Raw genomic sequence first — 18,591 nt, 5'->3', positions numbered from 1 at the left:
CCATGAAAACCCCACCCAATTTAAAGGTATTGTCATGACCAAAATCACAGTCAGATTATTATTGCTATCTTAAAGTAGGTTTTGAGGAAAGAACATTATGCATCTGTCTTTAGGAAGCCTTGCTGAATCTTCAGCTTTGGGAAATTCTTTCTGAGGCACAGAGTTACAAAATGCCCTCTTATATTTACCACCTATATTGCTCCTTCTCTACAGAAACTCCCCAAAAACAAACCTCAGCAAAGAAGCCCCTGCTCAAAGAGCATTTCGAAACAATGTCCCAAGGGTTCAGTAGCCCTGTTGATGTCATGTGGATGGTACCCTGGTGTTTGAGGGGAACCGCATGCTGTGAAAATGCCCCAGGGCAGACAGAGGTAACAGCCGAGGTGCATAGTCTTGTGTTACATATCTATCTAGCTGACATGTTGTATGTCAAAGCTGCCATGACTCCTGAAAATCAGTTTATTATTCCCTTTGAAAGTGCATTTGCCTGTCATCAGGACCTATGTGCTTATTGAAATTTCAAAGTCACCAGAGGTCTCACAACTCCCACTAATGATGAACAGAACAAATGAATACACACTGAAAAACCTGAACTATTGTCCCTGGATTTTTTTGGACATGCTGTTCACACATAATTCTCCCTAAAGGTAGTATGGACTTGTGAATGCTCAGCTTCCACAAAAGCAATGGGTGAAGAAGATGGTAAAATGAGAGTCTGTACTGGAAGGGAGGAGGAAAAAAATGCAGAAGGGGAGCAGGACTGCTATGCTGGGGAATATATCATGATGCATATACTTGCTTGGGGCTTGATTTAAAAATAAATCTGTTCCCAAAGAAAGCAATGAGATTTTTATGTTTTGACTGACCAAAGCCTTGATGCTGTTCCACAGCATGAGAGCAGCATTCTTCCTTAAAAAGATATCAGCAGTCCCAAGTGGCTATTTCTGCTTTTGTAGTGAGAGAGAAAATGACAAGCTCAGGTAAGTGAAAGAAAGAAAATGAAGTGCTTCTGACAAGAAAACAATGTGCCAGAAGCAACTCCTTCAAATACAGAAAGGGAAAAGGACAGAACTTCATTCATTCTCCATCTGATTTGTTTGTTTGTTGGGGCTTTTTACCATGTAATATTTTACCTTGTATTTATTTCTTTTTCCTCTTGAAATATTGTGCTTTACAGTAAGAAATCATAAAACTGTAGAGGTTAGAGATGCAAGAAGCCTGTTAGATTATCTGCCCCACTGGTCTTGGCTAGCAGAGAGATGTTTCTAATGTTTTGTCCAGCCTTGTTGTAAAAATCCTGAGTGGCCAGGCTTCCACCAGATCCCCCAGCAGCTTTTCTATAGCTGAGTACATCTTGAAAGATTTTCCTGCTACTTAACCTATGGTTTCATGTTGCTAGTTTCACCCCATTTGGCACTTCTGTTTCTATGTAGTAGTCTAAAGTGTTACCTCCCCCTTGGCATTCTTGTCTTCTGAATCTATACCTGCTTAGCATGGAGTCACAGAAAAACAGGGCTGAAAGGACCCTTGTTGTTTATACACACAGAGCTTTTAAATCTGTTTTGTAAGGCTGTCTGTCTAGATTCCTGATATTTTTTATTTAAATCTGTTTTGTAAGGCTGTCTGTCTAGATTCCTGATATTTTTTATTGTTTTCCACCCTCCTTTTACCAATTTGTCCATGCACAGCAACTCCCCCAACTGGGTGTATTATTCGGGATACATTTGCATTAAAATGATGTAGAAAATAGATCTCTATTGCCTTTGATTCAAATCTCAAGGGAACTTCACCCTAAAATTACATCAGCATTTTTGCAGCCGAACTGTAATGTGCACTTATGTTCAATTGGCCACCCACTCTCATTGCAAAGTGTTTCAGTATTCCTGCTAGCAGTTTGCCATTGACTACATGTGTTTAGGAGGATTTTGCCTCAGGTATATTTTCATGCTTACTAGTGGAAAGTCATCTAGTTATTTTCTCTTGTAATGTCCCCAGACTCAGTAGGTCACTCTGTGTTATTTCCATATTCTTTCAGGTCCTCCCAGGTTGGGGTCATCTGTGAGAGCCCTTTGTGTACAGCTCATGTTTCTTATATTATTAATAAGGACACTAAATCACAATGTTTCTGACACAAACAATGTCATTGTGGGTTTTTTTTACTAGGTGACTCTGATGTGTTGCCTAGTGCTTTCTCCCTTCCCTATGCATCTTTTGCTTTCCAGTTCAGATTCTTCTTTCTCCTGGAACCATGACGCTGCCCTTTGTACCTATTTTCTATTTTCTCCAATCCTTTTTGTCAGAGGATTTTTTGTCATTGTTGTCTTTCATCTTTTCTGGGCATTTTATTTACAGCTGTAAAATAGAATTAGAAGCAATGTTCTGGATCATTGAATCCAGATCTCAATTATTTCCGAGCGCTATGCCATGAAATCCCTTTAAAATATTAATTGAGATCCAGTTTGATGAAACTGTAAAACCAATTAAGTTTTCGGCTCCTGCTTTTTCTATTACACAGCCATTCTCCAGCTATCCTACTTGGACAGGTAAAATCCTGCTCCAGAATTCCAGACCAAATTTGCTTACGACCTGTTTTATCTCTTGTCCAGGTGACATCGTAGTCCTGGAGCTTCGTTAGCTCTTGTCCCTCTCTATTGCTTTCCCTTTCCCACCTTCAGCATATTTATGGATGGCAATCAGATTCTGTCCCAGCACTGGCTCTCTGAATTTGTATGTGCCAAACTCTGCCACAAGCTGGATGATAAAAAACAATGTAAGAACAGCTGGATCAGGTTTTAGCAAGCTGTTGTGGGCATGGAGTTTTGCATGGGCTTCCTTGCAGGAACATAAATGTTATCAGGAAAACATCATGTTGTTGTAACTGTAAGCACTGAATTTATGGTTCATTACCATATAATATATACATAAATATAACTTCTTTTAGACTTCACTTGTGTAGCTGTTTCCATTCCTTATATTCCTAACAGTTCTTCATTTGCCTGGTCTAGTTTTAAAGATGCCTTCTGAAACATGAATAATTACAGTTGCATGCAAAAGTCAGATTAAGTCTCCAAAACAGTTGTGTTCATGTATCATGTGGAAATAGCTCAGTTGGCCTATCTTACTTATGGAAATGTCATGGCTATGGTCAGCTGACTGTGTCCATCCAGCTCTTTCTTCTCTGTCATTTCCAGCTGGCGAACTTCAACTTACAGCTGGGTTTTTTAAGTGGATGAACTCATATATTGTGCTATTGCATCTCTTTCTCTTCATCTAGCCCAAGAGTTAACACAGCCCTTCCCCTCTTTTGGAAGTCTGACCTCATTCTCATTCCTAGGGTGATAGCACCCAACTTCTAATATTCCCTTCTGTTGCTCCTGACTGACTGAATTTCCTGATTTCCCCAGTTCTTGTATTATTCTGGAGTTCAGTGCCTTTGTACAGCTCCAGTTCTTGACCATTTCAAATTCAGAAAGCTTCTTTCACAAGGGATCCCAGACTTCCTTTGTGTCTGTAAGTCCATTGGTCATAAGCAATAGTGTCTTGTCTACCTGGTAAAGGGCAACTTCTGGGGTTTCTGCATACATTTTTTTGAACTCTAAAATGGTTTTTTTTCTTCCTAAAGTTTCTATTTTTTTCTTCCTAAAGCTTCTTCCCATGTACACAGTTATCATATCCAAGGCTGATCGTGCAATATGACTGTGTTAGTTCCCCAATGCACCATAGGATCAATTGTGTTATGATCCTATATCAGAGTAGTAGTCAATCTCCTATTGAATATGTGTGGTGTTTAAATAAATTATTTGATTATTTGGTACAACCAGATATTTTTGTGTTCTTTCCCAATCGTTTGTCGGTGTCTTTTAGTGCAGTTTTATGAGGTGTGTTTGTAGAATAAAAAACTCCTTTGTAAGCAGTACAAAATCTAGTTTACAACAAAGTGCTGTTTTCCCTTAAATGTATGTCATATACCAAGTTACATTACTTTTTTGATAAATTTCGTTGTACAGCAAGGAAAAATGTTAATATTGATAAATAAATAATAATAATTTGCACCCATTTTAGCAGATGTCCATGAGGACTGGACAGAAAAAAACTAACAGTACCATTTTCTATTATATAACCATGTTGATTTTGCCAAATTCCAATCTGAACAGTAAAAGCTCTGATATCAGACTATCCTGTTTAGAACTATCCTGGTTTTTGCAATTAAATATCAAGATTTCTAGTTTTGAAGACACTGTGTTCCTTTGCATTGTTTAATTGTGTATTCTATTTTCTATTGTAAAATATAACAATAGATGTAGCAACATTTTTGAGAAATATAATGAAAATGAAGTATCATAGCTTAAATATATTTTGAGAAACTTAAACCTTCAAAAAGTTTTTGTCAAGAAATTTGAAGACTATGGGTTTCATGGTAAAAACTTACATTAAGACCTTGAAAATTTATATTGTTCAGAATTTCTTTTCTCTGCACAGCTTCAATCTCAACATAAAAATGCTCAGAAATTCAGCACAACCTACTGTAGCTAGTAGTCCTGGGTTGGTTTCTTACTGAGGACTTGAAGATCTAGACAATAATATTGAAGACTTTTCTGGCTGTCTGTCTAGACAGATGCAATTTTTCTGTCCAAGGATTTGTGTAGATTATGCAACCACACACCCCACCCTGCAGGTGGTTCTCTACAGAGATGAGATGTTTCTTTTCCTAAGATGAGCTGTCAACATGTTTATCTGTAATAGCATCAGTAACAAGCTCAGAAAGAAGAATGATTAAAACTTGTTTGGTGTCAGGAATACACACTGTACATCCTAATTCCAGACTGTGATTCCAACTGCCTCTTTTGCAAGAAAGTTGTCTTTGTCTTCATTTTCACCTATACCTCATCAATTCATGTATCAGGTTCTAGAAATTACAGTTTTTGATATGCAGTCCCTGAGTATTTCTGTGGAGAAAACTATTTGCTGAAGGCCTTAATGATGAAAAGAAATGTAAAGCACAAGTGACACGAGATGTTTTTGAGCCATACAACAAAACTAGGAAGGTTAAAAAACAGAAAGAAAATACAATGGGACTTAAGTAGCAGTTCTTTTGAGTTCTCACCTGTTCTTTGCCTGAAAAACAAGAAAGAAATATTAAGTACATATAAATACATAGCTCTCCTTTAAACAAAAGATGTGAGGAAAAGCTTTTCAAATGTTTTTATTCCCTGTCCTCTTTTATTTTTATTTATTTTGTTTTTGCCTCTCTTCTGTGTGCTCTCTGGTGTCACAAAAAAAGAAAGCTTCTGGTCCCTTCATCTTTTGTTCTATTTCACCTTGACATCAAGTTACAGTGAACTAATTTGATTATTCTCATTTAACAGTGACATCTGTAAACATCAAACGCCTGGTGTTGTTGTTAATAGGTGTTTTTTCTATATCAGAACAGATTTTTCTCCCTGTACATTGGGGGTCCACCCTGACCAACCAGAGGGTATCCACCAGGACAGCTATTAGCTGGGGCACCGTGTTGTCTCACCAACCTCTTCCTGGCAGGTCAGTGCTCACCACTGTGATCAACAGGAAACCAAGACAAAACCCATCATCTTTCACTGCCTCTGTTTCCCCTTCTACTCTTTCCCTCATTTATCCAACAGCCCCATTCCAGCAGAGAGCATCTTGTATGGTTTGTTTGTGTTTTGCATGCCCTGGTGGGCTCTGAGCTCAGCTGGGCTCGTGGACCTCTAATGACCTGACCAGATGTTCCCAGCTCTTCAGATGCTTTTTTCCCCCTCTTGAAAACTGAAAGGGAAAAAGTCAGTTAAAGGAATTGGCTGAAATCTGTGCTTTGACTTTCCTCTTCTCTCCCTTGCTGGATAGGTCTCTCAGAGAGAAGCAGGCTCTGAGTAATGGGGACCCATAGTTCAAATGATTTATAAATGTCTTGACGTTACAAGTTTGACTTATATCTCAAGTTCTTCTTGTTCTTTCCCTCACACAGCTGCTCTGTGCCTGCAGACTAGCAGGGCCTCCTAAGCTCATCTTGCAGCACCAAAACCAGTCCACGCAGATAAGGTCTTCAACATTTGCCTGATCCAGATCACTGCATAAAGACATGCCAGCCTGCCAGGCTCATTTGTTAGTTTGGAAATGACCTGCCATGGTTTCTGCACCACTAATTGGCCATGATGCATTTCCTGGTTTATGCATTCACCTCCTTCTTCTGCTGCCTGGTCTGAGAGATGCCAAGTGCATCACTAAGTGCACAGTACGTTGAACTTGGACTTAATGTGAAGAGTATTAGACAGAGATTTGGATTAGGTTTGAGATCAGGATTTCTTTGTGATAATCTCTGCAATTGTTCTTACCAAATCATCTTACTGCCTACAATGATGACACTTCTGGAGTGAAATGCAGGAGGAAAATATATGCAACTCCAGGCAACAGAGTTCCATCAGAGATGGCTTTGGCCCAAGGACTTATGCAAAACAGATTTGTAATGTTGCAAATTTGTATTTTTTCTTTCTGTTTCAAGGAGCAGAAAACCAACAGTTGATACTGCCATGAAGCTGCAAGCCTGAAACACGGAGGAGTGGAAATTTCAGTGTCTTTAACAATGTTAATCCAAGCCTATGGACCTGTGAACCACATTTGCAATCAAAGGTTTGTGAAATACATTGCAGTGGACCGAATATTTTAACTCCAACACAGGAAAATTCCTGCTAAAATCAATGGGATTTTTTTCTTAATCAGGTTTATGGGTTTGGTTACTGCTTGAACAACTACTGTTCCTCATCTCTAGGGACCTTCCCTAATGGGCTCCTCCTCTTTACCTGCTGCTCTTCTTTACATCCATGAGATCACTCACTGTGCTACCTGGATGGTGACATGCTGTGTTATGACTGAGAGAGACTGGGACTCAGCAATGGAGCTGTAAAGCCTGGTTGGGCTCTTGTGACTGCCCAAGTAAGAGGCTCTGCATGTGCCTGAGCTTGGTCTGCACAGCACATGGCCTGCGTACCACCCCCATTCCCAGACCTACCTCTCCACTGTCAGCCTCTGGTGATAATACAGGCATCTCAGACAGAAACTGCTGCCTCTAATTTTAAAAGAAATTCTGAATCTGACTTCCATTTTATTCTGAGATAAAAGTAGAAATGCTCAAACATTTTGCCCTGTACTTGCTTTGCCTGTCCAATCAGACAGAAATTATTACTGTGATATTTGTATGACTGCCTCAGAAGCCAAAATACTTATTAACTCACTCTGGTGCTAAAATTAAGAAAGCAAATCTATCAAACAGCCTTTTATACACTCCAGGCCCATCAAGTCTTTAGTTTAACAAGAAAAAAAAAAAAAGGAACAAGAGGGTAGAAGATATTCTAACAGGTAAAGCAAGTACCCTTTCCACAGGTGGCTTTTAGGCCTGAGCATATGCATTTGACACACTCATTTTCTTAAACTGTTTATTTTCATGGATCTCTCCTCTGTGGCTGACATGTGTGTATTGGAATCAGTTCTGTCTTATCATCATTACCATGGTTACCTTATCATCATTATTGTATGTGTGTGTTGCTATATTACTACTGCAGATGTCTTACCAAAATTCCCTAAAGCAAAATGATCCCAGAACTTACTCTGTATACATCCCAAACTACTAAGCATTGATATCTTTTATGATCTGTCTCCCAGCTAAAACAAAGATGGCTTGAACTCCTCTGCTGAAATAAAGCTGTTTGCTCTTTCTGGGTAAAGAACAAATTACTCCATGCATCATCTTCCGCATAAGCCAATTCCTTACATCAAATGCAAAAAACCCCCCAAACCCCTCCTACTTAACTGGGCCTCTCAGCAGCCTGATTTGCCTTTATTTCCATTACTACATTGCTAAAAATCACAGGATATTGATATCTGCAGCAGGGAAGGCATGCCAGCCTCTGAAATAAGGCTATCATGATATATCATAGCAAATATGGCAATCATTATAGGAGGGTAGGATACATATCAAAACCTAGGACAGAAAAAGTTTGAGTTTGGGATGAAACAATCTTGGCTGAGTGCACCATGTTCCAGGGACACAAAAATTATCCTATGAAGACAGGCTGAGAGGGTTGGAATTGTTTAACCTGGAGAAGAGAGGCCTCTAGGGAGATCTTACTGTGGCCTTTCAATACTTAAAAGGAGTTTGTAAGAAAGATGGGGAAAGACTTTACAGTAGGGCCTGTAGCAGTAGGACAAGGAGTAATGTTTTTAAATGAAAAGAGGGTAGATTCAGACTAGATACAAGGAAGAAATTTTTTGTGATGAAGGTGGTGAAACACTGGAACAGGTTGACCAGAGAGGCTGTTGATCCCTCATCCCTGGAAACACTTAGGTACAGCCAGGACAGAGCTCTGATAAATCTGTTCTGGTTGAAGACATCCCTGCTTATTGCGTGGGGGGTTGGACAGGATGATCTTTAAAGGTGCCTTCTGACCCAAACCCTTCTGTGATTCAGTGCTTCTACACAGTCCTTCAGAATAGAATTGGGAATGCCCAGATGCTAATACCTGGTTTTAATCCAAATTAGATATTAACTTCTAATGGACAAATGAATGCAGAACTCTTATTCTAAAGAGGGACTGTAATTTAGGTTTAGATTTCCCGTCCCATTTATCTTTATTATAATAACCACTCCTTACTACATGCACAGGCAGAGGCTTTGAATATGTTATGATAATGAATGCCATTATAAGGTTAGAGTACAGTGGTGTGAAGAATGATTCATCACTAGGAAAAGACAAATAAATTTATTGGATGATACATTGCCTATATGCACGATTCTATGTTTATAAACAAAGGGTTATATATTTTTCCACAGGCATTATCTAATATTACTGAACTGGAGAATACCAAATACAGTTAAGATATTTATAATAATTCCAGTGAGAAGAGAAATGAAATCTTAAAGAAATACAAGTAAATAACAGAACCTCTAATAAGAGAAGACATGGTAGTAGTAATTTTGCAGTGAAATTTTTCCTCTTAAGCTAGGGATGACTGGCAATTTGTAAGTGCAGCTAACTGAGCATCTTTTAAAAGGAAGTGGAAACTGGGAGACAAGGTTCATCATGATACAGCAAGTATAGACATCATCGTAATTTTTATAGACATCATCATAAGTTTTAACCAAAGTCAAATAAGACACTTGTCCTGTCACATGTTCAGATTGCATGTCACTACCCTGACCTGACAGTGATCCCATCATCCCACGATACCTGCAGTTATAGGGCATGGAAAGAATTACTATTACATGGTAAAATTGTCATAGCACAGTAGGGATATTGCTCTATCCTCGGCTGACATCCAGGAAGTTTTCTCTGAATGTTGTTATAGTCATTGCAGCTTTGGGATAACTCAGGGGTTCTAGGAAGGCCCAGCTGAATGACTGCTTACTTGGGAATATCTTGGCATTGGAAGAAGGTCATCATTTCAGGGTGGCAGAGGCAGCAGGGCTCTTGCTGCCAGCCAGTCTCTCTTGGAGGATCACTGAGGGGTTGAGTGTGAGGAGTAGAATTCTCCCAACAGAGACAACCCTTTAGCTCTAAAGAATTAAATTGCTTAGGCAGCACTCATTTTTCTATCTTTACCATCCATCTGGGAAATGTGGATTGTGTTCATTACACCAAACAACTTTCCAGGGTCCATGCTCTCTAGAAAACTGCATTAACGTTCAGGCTGGTTGCCCCCTCTCTGTAGCAGAAGCTGGAATTCCCCAGCTGGTGAGATGCTTTTCTTTCTCCAGGATTCACTGGAATGAGTCCAGAAGAGGGACACGAAGATGCTTCCCAGATGCACTCCAGTATGTCAATGTTTCTTGCGTACTGGGGAGCCCAGACCCGAACCTAGTACTCCAGACATCTCACCGAGAGGAAGAATCACCTCCCTCAACATGCTGGCAATGTCCTTTGCAGTGGGACTACTGTGCAGATCCCCCTCCTTTTCTAGCCAGGCTGAAGCATCCCTGAGACAAACTGGTGACTAACATGCAGCCTGTCTTGGTTGTTTAGGAAAATAGAGTTTGTAACCTGTATTGAAGAGCTCTGGTGAATTCCACAACATAATGATTGAGTTAAATGCAAATTACTTCATCATTTATGACGTTTCAAAAATGCATGTGCTCTTATAAACTAATTGAAATAAAACCCCCCTGTCTTTCCTTGGGTGTTATTGGCTTCTCCAAATGCCTGCTGCTTTGCACCGTCTGCATGCAGGGTTGTGTGTGATTACCCAGACCCTGCACATGTGGGGAAGCTTTATGAGCTTTGAGATCAGTTTCAGATGGTGGCTTGGTGCTCTCCTTTTCCCAACACACATGGGATGCCTGGCTAGCAGGAAGTGGATGCAGCTCAAGGCAGCACAGGGCAGAAAGAGAAGCAGGTTTCTCAGCAGGGCTGCGGACAGAGCTGGCAGTGACAAACCCTCAGGGATGAGCTAGCAGAGAGGCATGAGGTTCTTCCAAAAGGTCAACTGCCCCATGCCTGAAAATTACTCAGGAGGGCTTGCTTATTATGCACGACTCAAGAGGGCTTGTTAATTATTATGTTTATTATGGTAAGATGCTCTAGGATAGCTTGGTGTGAAATGAGCTCATTTGTTAAAAGTGACCTTAAAATGTGAAATGCAGAGCCTGGTTCTCATCTCTGCACCTTCTCCAATCAATAACATCAGGGAGACATGAGAGGCCATCTCAGAATTGCAATGTGCAGCATCAGCATCAATGAGGTGGAAATTAGTCTGAGGTTCACAAACATTTGGGACTTGTTTTATAATCACCTTTGTCTTCATAAAATTATTCATGATACTAATTTAGATTATCTCCACTTGGTCCTTCCAAGAGTATGTATTCCATAAAAAGAAGGAATGGAAATTTACCTAAAATACTGCAGGGAACCTAGATTTATGGCTGTTCATTTGACTGGAAAAAAAAAAAAAACAAGGATATTGCTCATCTCTGTTAAAAGACATGAAGAGAAAAATAATTTTGCAGACTTGGGTTTCACTTTAAAGAACACCTTTTTGGGTGAAAATAGCTTCTGGATCAGCCAAGGCTGATGTTTCGTGGTCCTGCTGTGCCTGTACCACCAAGACCTGAAGACTCACAGAGGGTTAACCCATGGCTGCAGCTCTTCAAGATGGCCAGACTTGACAGGAGCTTAGCATGGCATGTTGGAGCTGTGCTCTGTTCAGGTCTTACTTTCTCATTAAAATTTTAGGTAGCTCTATTTTGCTCCATCTTACAAAAAGTCAGTGACCCTGAGTTTTCTGACAAGTCTCCAGATGTAGTCTTCTGTAGGAAAAATTTTGGGTCCTTCTTGTATTCATTAAAAATAAAGGAGAAAAACCCTTATCGCCAAGCATAGTGGCATTTGTCAGCTCCATTTTGCTTAGCTCAGCTGAATTACTGTCTGCCAAATGGGCAAACTTGAAAGATACATTTTCCCCCATCTCCTTCAAAAGACCTGTGTCATTAGAAATGCTTGAAAATTGCAGGTAGAAAATCTTGGCTCTCCACTTTGACCCCTTAGCTTTACAGAATTCCTTATTATATTATTTCGACTGTTGCCTTTTCAAACATGGTCATACATGTCCAGAACTTTTTGTACAGACAAACGGTCTTTCTACACTATTGCCTAATTATCCTTATTAACTTATCGTTAAATTTAACTTTCCAGATTTTGCTTTCACTTTTCTAACTTCTAGCAAAAGGTGTTCCTAAAACTATAGATGAAATACAGGAACTGCTGGCAAAACAATGTAATAGCCAGAGGGAGGGGGGGATGCCTAGGGCAACTTCTACCCTGGTTGGTTAAGCAGAACTTCCACTGACATCCTGAAACAGATGAGATCCTGATAAAAACAGTCGTGATTGACTGTTGTGCTATCTGGCTGCATTCTGGACTTTTAGATGAATTTGAAAGCAGCCAGGCATCTAATCTTTTTCAACAGAACAGCCAAGACAGAAAAGAATTTTGCTATGCAGTTTTGGGGCTAGCAGTGTACAGCAAACAAAATCCTGATCAAGCTTGATGTAATGTAATGTCCTCGTAGGAGACATTTATATTACCTGTAGGACACACTACCCACTGTTGGCCACCTAAAAGCTTAACAAGTACTTTACGTTTCTGTGGGAGATATGGAAGATATGTGGAATGGACTGGCCTGTGGAAGTGTCCATTTCTGCCTGGTAGCAAAAGAAGATATCCAGGAGAACTAGGGTAGAACTGGCACTTGTCTTTTCGGTGGCAAATCTGGGAGAACTGAATCCCAGCACTAATTTAATTTTTGGTAAGGAAAAGAAGCAAATCTCAAGGTTGTTTGCTTTTGATAGAAACATCCAAGTATTTGGGGTGCTCCTAAATCAGTGCTTGAGATCAGTAATATTTTGTGGCAATCATGTCCAGGAGTTGAACATGGAGGTGAGGAATAGGAGAATCCTGTATCAGTTTGATCAAGGTCTCCTCCCACACCCAGTTGGTGTCATTGTGCTGTGAGTGAGACTGAATTTGGTGAATTAATAGGGGGTAAGGATGCAAATAAATAGATCTTTCCTTTATCCTCTTAAGGCCTAATCCAGGAGTGATTGATATCAGTGGAGAAGTTTGAAGTAACTGTAGCAGACTTTGATTCGAGATTGATTTTGCTGAAGAACAGGGAAGCATACATTTGTGTGGGATACACATCTGTGAACACCAAAAGAATAAGTCCCATTATCTGTCATCTTGGGCTCCATGGACATGGCTTTTCTTCCAGCAAAATGTTAAATTCTCCAAGTAAGAAAAATCCTTTCACCATATCTTTGCATCTAAAAGCATTTGTTAAAGGATTCATTTTAAAGCTGGAGAGAACTATTATTCTCTGACCTCTTATTCTGAAGAGAATACACAAGGTAGATAAAGTGTAATTATTGCTTGATCAAACAATGTACTTGAATGTTTGTTGGGAAAAAGGTTTTCCAAAATACAGAAAAGTATCTTTTCGTAACACGGTGTTAGACCTCTTGATGAATTACAGAATATTTCCCAACTGTGATTCCTCTTGCTCAAACAACAAATTGTGTTTGCATATATTGTGTAGGCTCAGTATTTCCCCATAATGTAGGCATGCAGTAAAGAAGAAATGAAACTAAATTAAACAAAATAAGCAGAGAAGACACATTTGTACTGCCTACGAGGGCAATCAGGACCACATTTATCTAGTGCAATTCTATTCAGACACCTAAATAAAAGGTAAATTTCTTTTTGGAATAGAAGTGATTTGTGCTTATGAAAGCAAAACGTGCCCATGTATGTCTCAGAAGACTAAATAGACAGAGAGCAGAAAATGTACAGAATGGGGTGAAAGAGAGCACCCCTGTGCATGACATTCTCTTCAGCAGATTCACTAAGATTTCCTGGACACTGCCAGCCAAGCTCCAACGGGATTTGCCTTGTTTGACTGAGAGGTCTGTAAATTAGCAAAGGTTAATTGTACACTGGAGCTGGGCACCCACGGGTCTCAGTATGAAGAGAAGAAAAGCCCCTCCAGAGGCTGGTTCATGCATTCCAAGGTAGGAGCGTAACAGAACTGAAAGAATCACAGCCAATGTTACCCCACTGATCTTTACAAAAAGCCTGCAATATGGACAGGAGATGTTTCCCCACTTCAAAGCCAGTTGTTTGGGGCATCTCAACACCTTTAAGCTGTATCCTTAGCCATGGAAAGCCTAAGAGCTCAAGTCAGATTTCAAAGGATTTTGTATGAATAATAGGGAATTTGGAGTTAAAGTATGATGAAGAGCTCTAGGTGGAGCTGCAATGTGGCAGTAACTTTAGACAATATTTATTACCTTGCTAGCTGGATATCTCCTTGGTTAATTCCTGCAGCTTCTGCACCTGTATTTGCTGCAGATGATCTGCTTTACTGTGTATTTTATCAGTATGTGATCAGATATTTCTTTGAAGCACCTTTTTTATTTAGGCACTAAGAACACAGGAAGTATTTTCCTTAGCAAAATTTGAAACCTCTTTTTTCAGCTAGAATACTGCCCAAAGAGGTTGTCTGTCTTGTAGCCTTGGCCCCAGGCCATGCAGAAGTTTGTTCCACTTGCTGTTTCTAGACTATACCTTCTTAAAGGATTTCTTGTCATCTTTTTACCTCTGACTCACAGCCCCACAGTAGGCCCTCAAATATTTGCATTAAAACCCCCACACTATGTGTCCTGATCTTCACATGAGCCCATAACTACTGCTGAATAAAGGAGCACTCACTCAACACCTCCTCATGGAAAACTGTTTTTTCCAGTGGTTTCAGTAAGGTTTTGGTGTCAGGCAGACTCCCTAGAAACCACTCAAACTTACTCATAACACTAAAATACCAAATTCTTTTCTGAACCTTACAGACTTCTTGGTGTCAGCAAAGTTTCAGCGTGTGTAAGACTTTTGTGTAATGAACCATGCTAGCATGTAATATTAATTTTGTGGCTCTTCAACCTCTTCCATCCAACCCTTCCCTTTTTTGCCATGCTTATCTGTCCTGTGATGCTTAAACATAGGAAGAAATCTCCTTAGGTCAGGGACCTGTCAATCAGTTAAAGTTTCTAAAGTGCAACACACTTTTAACAGGTCAGTATTAATAATGAATCACATTTGCTTTCTAGATGTGCAAACACTTGAGTTTTCTCTCCCGTGTGTCAGAGGGGGTAGGGACTCACTATATCCAAAGAGCAAAAAGCCAGCACTACGATGGCAATGTCAGCTGCTGTAGCCCAGCTGGGACAGGAAGGACAGGACAGGACACACCTTCTGTCCCAGCAGCAAATCTTTGTTTGTAGAAACCCCTCCACAGCTTCAGGCAAACCAAGGCATTAAAATGGGCATGGAGTCCAGGATGTCCAGTTTTACTGTGGTTGGACTTAGAGACTCAAGTTTTACTACATCAAAGGGAAGTCAGTTATCAGCATGGATGTTTTTCCTGAGGTAAGACAACCCCTATTCCTTCCCTTTTCCTTGAGGAGTTTAAAGAACTCAAGCAAGAACTCACTTCAAAGACAGGTAGGTGAGGAAACAGAGGGAATATTGACTTTTAAAGTAACTTCTTGCCTCTATAGGATTAAGGAAGCTGGGTAGGTAGATAGTCACCTTGTCTTCTCCTAATTTTCCTCTTGCTCTGAGCACTGAATATTTTTCTCCTCATTTAATCTGCAATCCCAACATACAATCCATCAGTCTCCTCAGAAGATGGTCCCCTGACAGGGCAAACACAGGGGGAAGGGAAAGACCAAGTAAAATCAACCCCATGGTCCTCCCTGCAAGACAGTTTGAGGCACCCTTGCCCTTCCTCTTTATCACCGTGCCCCAGTGCACTCCCAGCTCCAGTGCAAGTGATGGATGGGTGGTCAAGACATAGTCAGACCAGGGTAGGGTCCCCAGGGAACAGGGCTGAGAGGCTTCACATTTCCAGGGTGAAGGAAAAGCGTAAGGGATGCATAGCTCAGTGTGGCTACACCTGGGAAATGTACTCATCCCCTCTGACGGCAGCAATAGTTTTCCATTGACATTATTAAGAACTACAGCAGACTTCTGCCTTGCTCATTATGTTTGCTGGCATTTCCACTGGCATTTCCATTTCTGTTGCATTCTGAAACTACCTTGTCTATTCATGTTTAAGACACAGCCAGTGCCTGTCTTGCCGGTTACCAATTCTCTATAACATATCCTGCTTTTATTTTAGCTCAAGTGATTTGTATTTTAAGATAACCCCATCATTTTTGGGGTTTAGCAGCTATCTTCTCTTTGAGTCACATTTTTTTGCTTGCTATGGGTCAGTCTGCCACCATCCCTGAGTGCTGACATGGGTACCCAGGTGGGTAAGTCTTCCTGTGGTGGACAAAATTTCCAAAAGCAGTAAGGCAGACAAGTACTTGCAGTGAGTCCACAATGACCTTTGGACATCCCACCTTTGAGTACTGTAATTCCTCCAGCCATCAGCCATCTTCAGTCTTGACACCCTGCCTACTGCCAGCTATCCTCCTGTCTCTCCTCATGCTGCTGGCCATACAGCATGGGAGCTGTTGGAAGCAGCAGTTTCAGGAAAATTGAAGAGGTCACCATGTGATTTTAGTCAGATATTGGATGCTGCCTGGTTGCAGCTCAGCAGACTCTCACCTGCCTTTCAGCAATGCCACACCTCCTTTGGCACTGGCCACCATTGTGCATAATTCCTACAGTGTGTACAAGAGCATGCTGTGAGCAGGAGATAAACTCTCCGTCCACACATGTGTTTGCTATAGCTTTAGGACTCACCCCACTGTGTACTAGCAGGAGATTTAAAAAATGAACATCAAATATAAAGATGTGAAAATGTCCATCTGATCCAAAAAGGAAGGTTTAAGCTCTCCCTGCTCTTTCAGCCCTTGAAACAGCCTGAAAATCAACTGACCTTGCACTGTGTGTGTGTTTGTTAACAAACAGAGGCTTTGCTGGCCCAGGGAGGCAAGAGAGCTCTTGAGTATTGTTTCTCAGCCTGAAGATGAATGCCTGTCCTCACCTTCCAGAGGTACAAACCCAGCACAGTTAGTAGCTGCATCTCAGCTGATGGTAGCTGCTCTCACAAAACACTCTGGGTAATATTTTTCATAATATTTTCCTTCTTGTACATCCCAAGACTGTATTTGCCTTTTCTTAATTATGGCTTTTCATTAGCTACTCATCTTTATTTCTTCATGACTGATTACCCCTGGTTCTTTCCCTGCACTGCTCTTGTCCACTCCTGGATACTCTGTTTTGTATTTGCATCCACAATTCTCTTAATTGTGCTGAGCCTATATTTGTCATATTTCATTATTTTCTGACAGTCTGCCTAATTCATCCAGATCATCGCACTAGATCCTAGATTATTAATTACTGTCCAAGAGTCTTGGGACATCACTGTACTTCTATTTCTTCCATTCCTTTCTGTAGGTTTCTCTTAAATATCTTAAGAAGCACCAGGACTCTGTGAAGCCCAGCCCTTGGGCAGGGATGGGGTTTGGGGAAGGCAGAGGCAGTAAGTGATTTTAAGAGATGAGAGATTCAGTCAGACATTAAGGTTAGTGAAACCACTTTCACAGAGCTAGGACAGAGGCATATCACCAAGAGATACAAGCTGAATATGCAAAGGGTGGTAAAGGGTGTTCATCAGCACTGTTCTGATCCTTCCATAAAAAAATACCTCACTGACTTGACAAGAGCAAAAACGTCTAAAAAGCTTCTGGTTGTGAAAGGTAGGTCTGGTGGGCCTTGGGGCTGCACAGTGCCAGCAGGTCTCGGACCACAGAGTCAGGGATGTGTCTTGGTGGTGATGAGCCCTGTCCCTCTGGGGTGGGGACAGTGCCCGGCTCACCCCACAGAGTAAGTGCAGGGTGGGACAAAGCAGTGCTCCTGTGGGAGAGGAGAGGCTGGGCCAGGGAGGGGCAGTGGCAGCTCACAGTGAAATGCTCTCAGCCTGCCTGGTGCTCAGCTACAGCCCACTCTGTGCTTAGCCCTGCTACAGCCATTGCAGGCAGCTGTCACTGCTGCTCTCTCCTTTGCTCAATATCCCTCTTTGGCTTTTATCTGAGGCTGGTCACTGACCACCCAAGGCCTTCTGACTCCCCGCCCTTTGCTGTGAGCAGCTCTTTTACTGTGCAAAGCCTTTTCTTGTTGCATAAATTTTCTGTAAGGGTCATGCAAGAGCAAACACAAGAGAGACCCAGGAAAATACGGTTTATGAATTTGAGGGAAGATACGGGTGAAAACTGCAGTCAGTTGGCACAGCTTAGGAAGGTGATTAGAGAAAAAATAAAAATTTAAAAAATTCCTATAGTGGAAAAAGATTAAGATAGGCAAGAAGCAGAAAAGCATGGAGAGACATTACTGCCCTCTGAGAGCATTCTGAGTGCATCCACCCCCTTGCCCAGTTGTTCAAGCTATCAGTTTTATTGTGCCCTCAGGCCCTCCCATCCTAGGGGCATCAGCTAAGGAACCGAATCACTGCAAAAGAACTGAGAATATTTCTTCAGCCGGAGCAGGTCTTCTCTGACCTAAGCATTCACACCAAACCAGCCAAAGGCAGCCAACAAACAGAACTCAAGGGTATAAAAGAGGTGTGAACAGGCCTCCTAAAGCCATCTGCATCCACTCTCCCAAAGCAAACAGCCTTATCTCCAAATAGGAAGTACTGTCCCCAGCATAGCCATGTGTCTTGGCATGGGTGCCTCAATGACTTCAAACATTTCAGCTGATTTAACAACAAAAAAGAGTATGTTCATGTAGGCAACAAATGCACTTTTAAAAATTTTTTGCAAGTCCAAGAAAAGAAAAGAAAAGAAAAAGTCAACATTGTAGGTTTTTATACTATTTAAGCAGAAAAGTTTAAAATAATTTTCTGTTCATCTGAAAATATTTATTAGATATCTACACACTGTTGTCTTAAGGAAAAGTTAAACTTCAGAGTACTTAGATCTAAACTTTCAAACATACAGCCACACTTTTCCACAACTGCCAAACGAATGGACATTATTTATATTATTTCTACATCTATACAAAGATGAAGGAATGGCAGAGCAAATAC

This window comes from Prinia subflava, chromosome 2 (assembly GCF_021018805.1).
Source record: "Prinia subflava isolate CZ2003 ecotype Zambia chromosome 2, Cam_Psub_1.2, whole genome shotgun sequence".
NCBI classification, from domain to species: domain Eukaryota; kingdom Metazoa; phylum Chordata; class Aves; order Passeriformes; family Cisticolidae; genus Prinia; species Prinia subflava.
Note: the sequence above shows the minus strand (reverse complement) of the source record.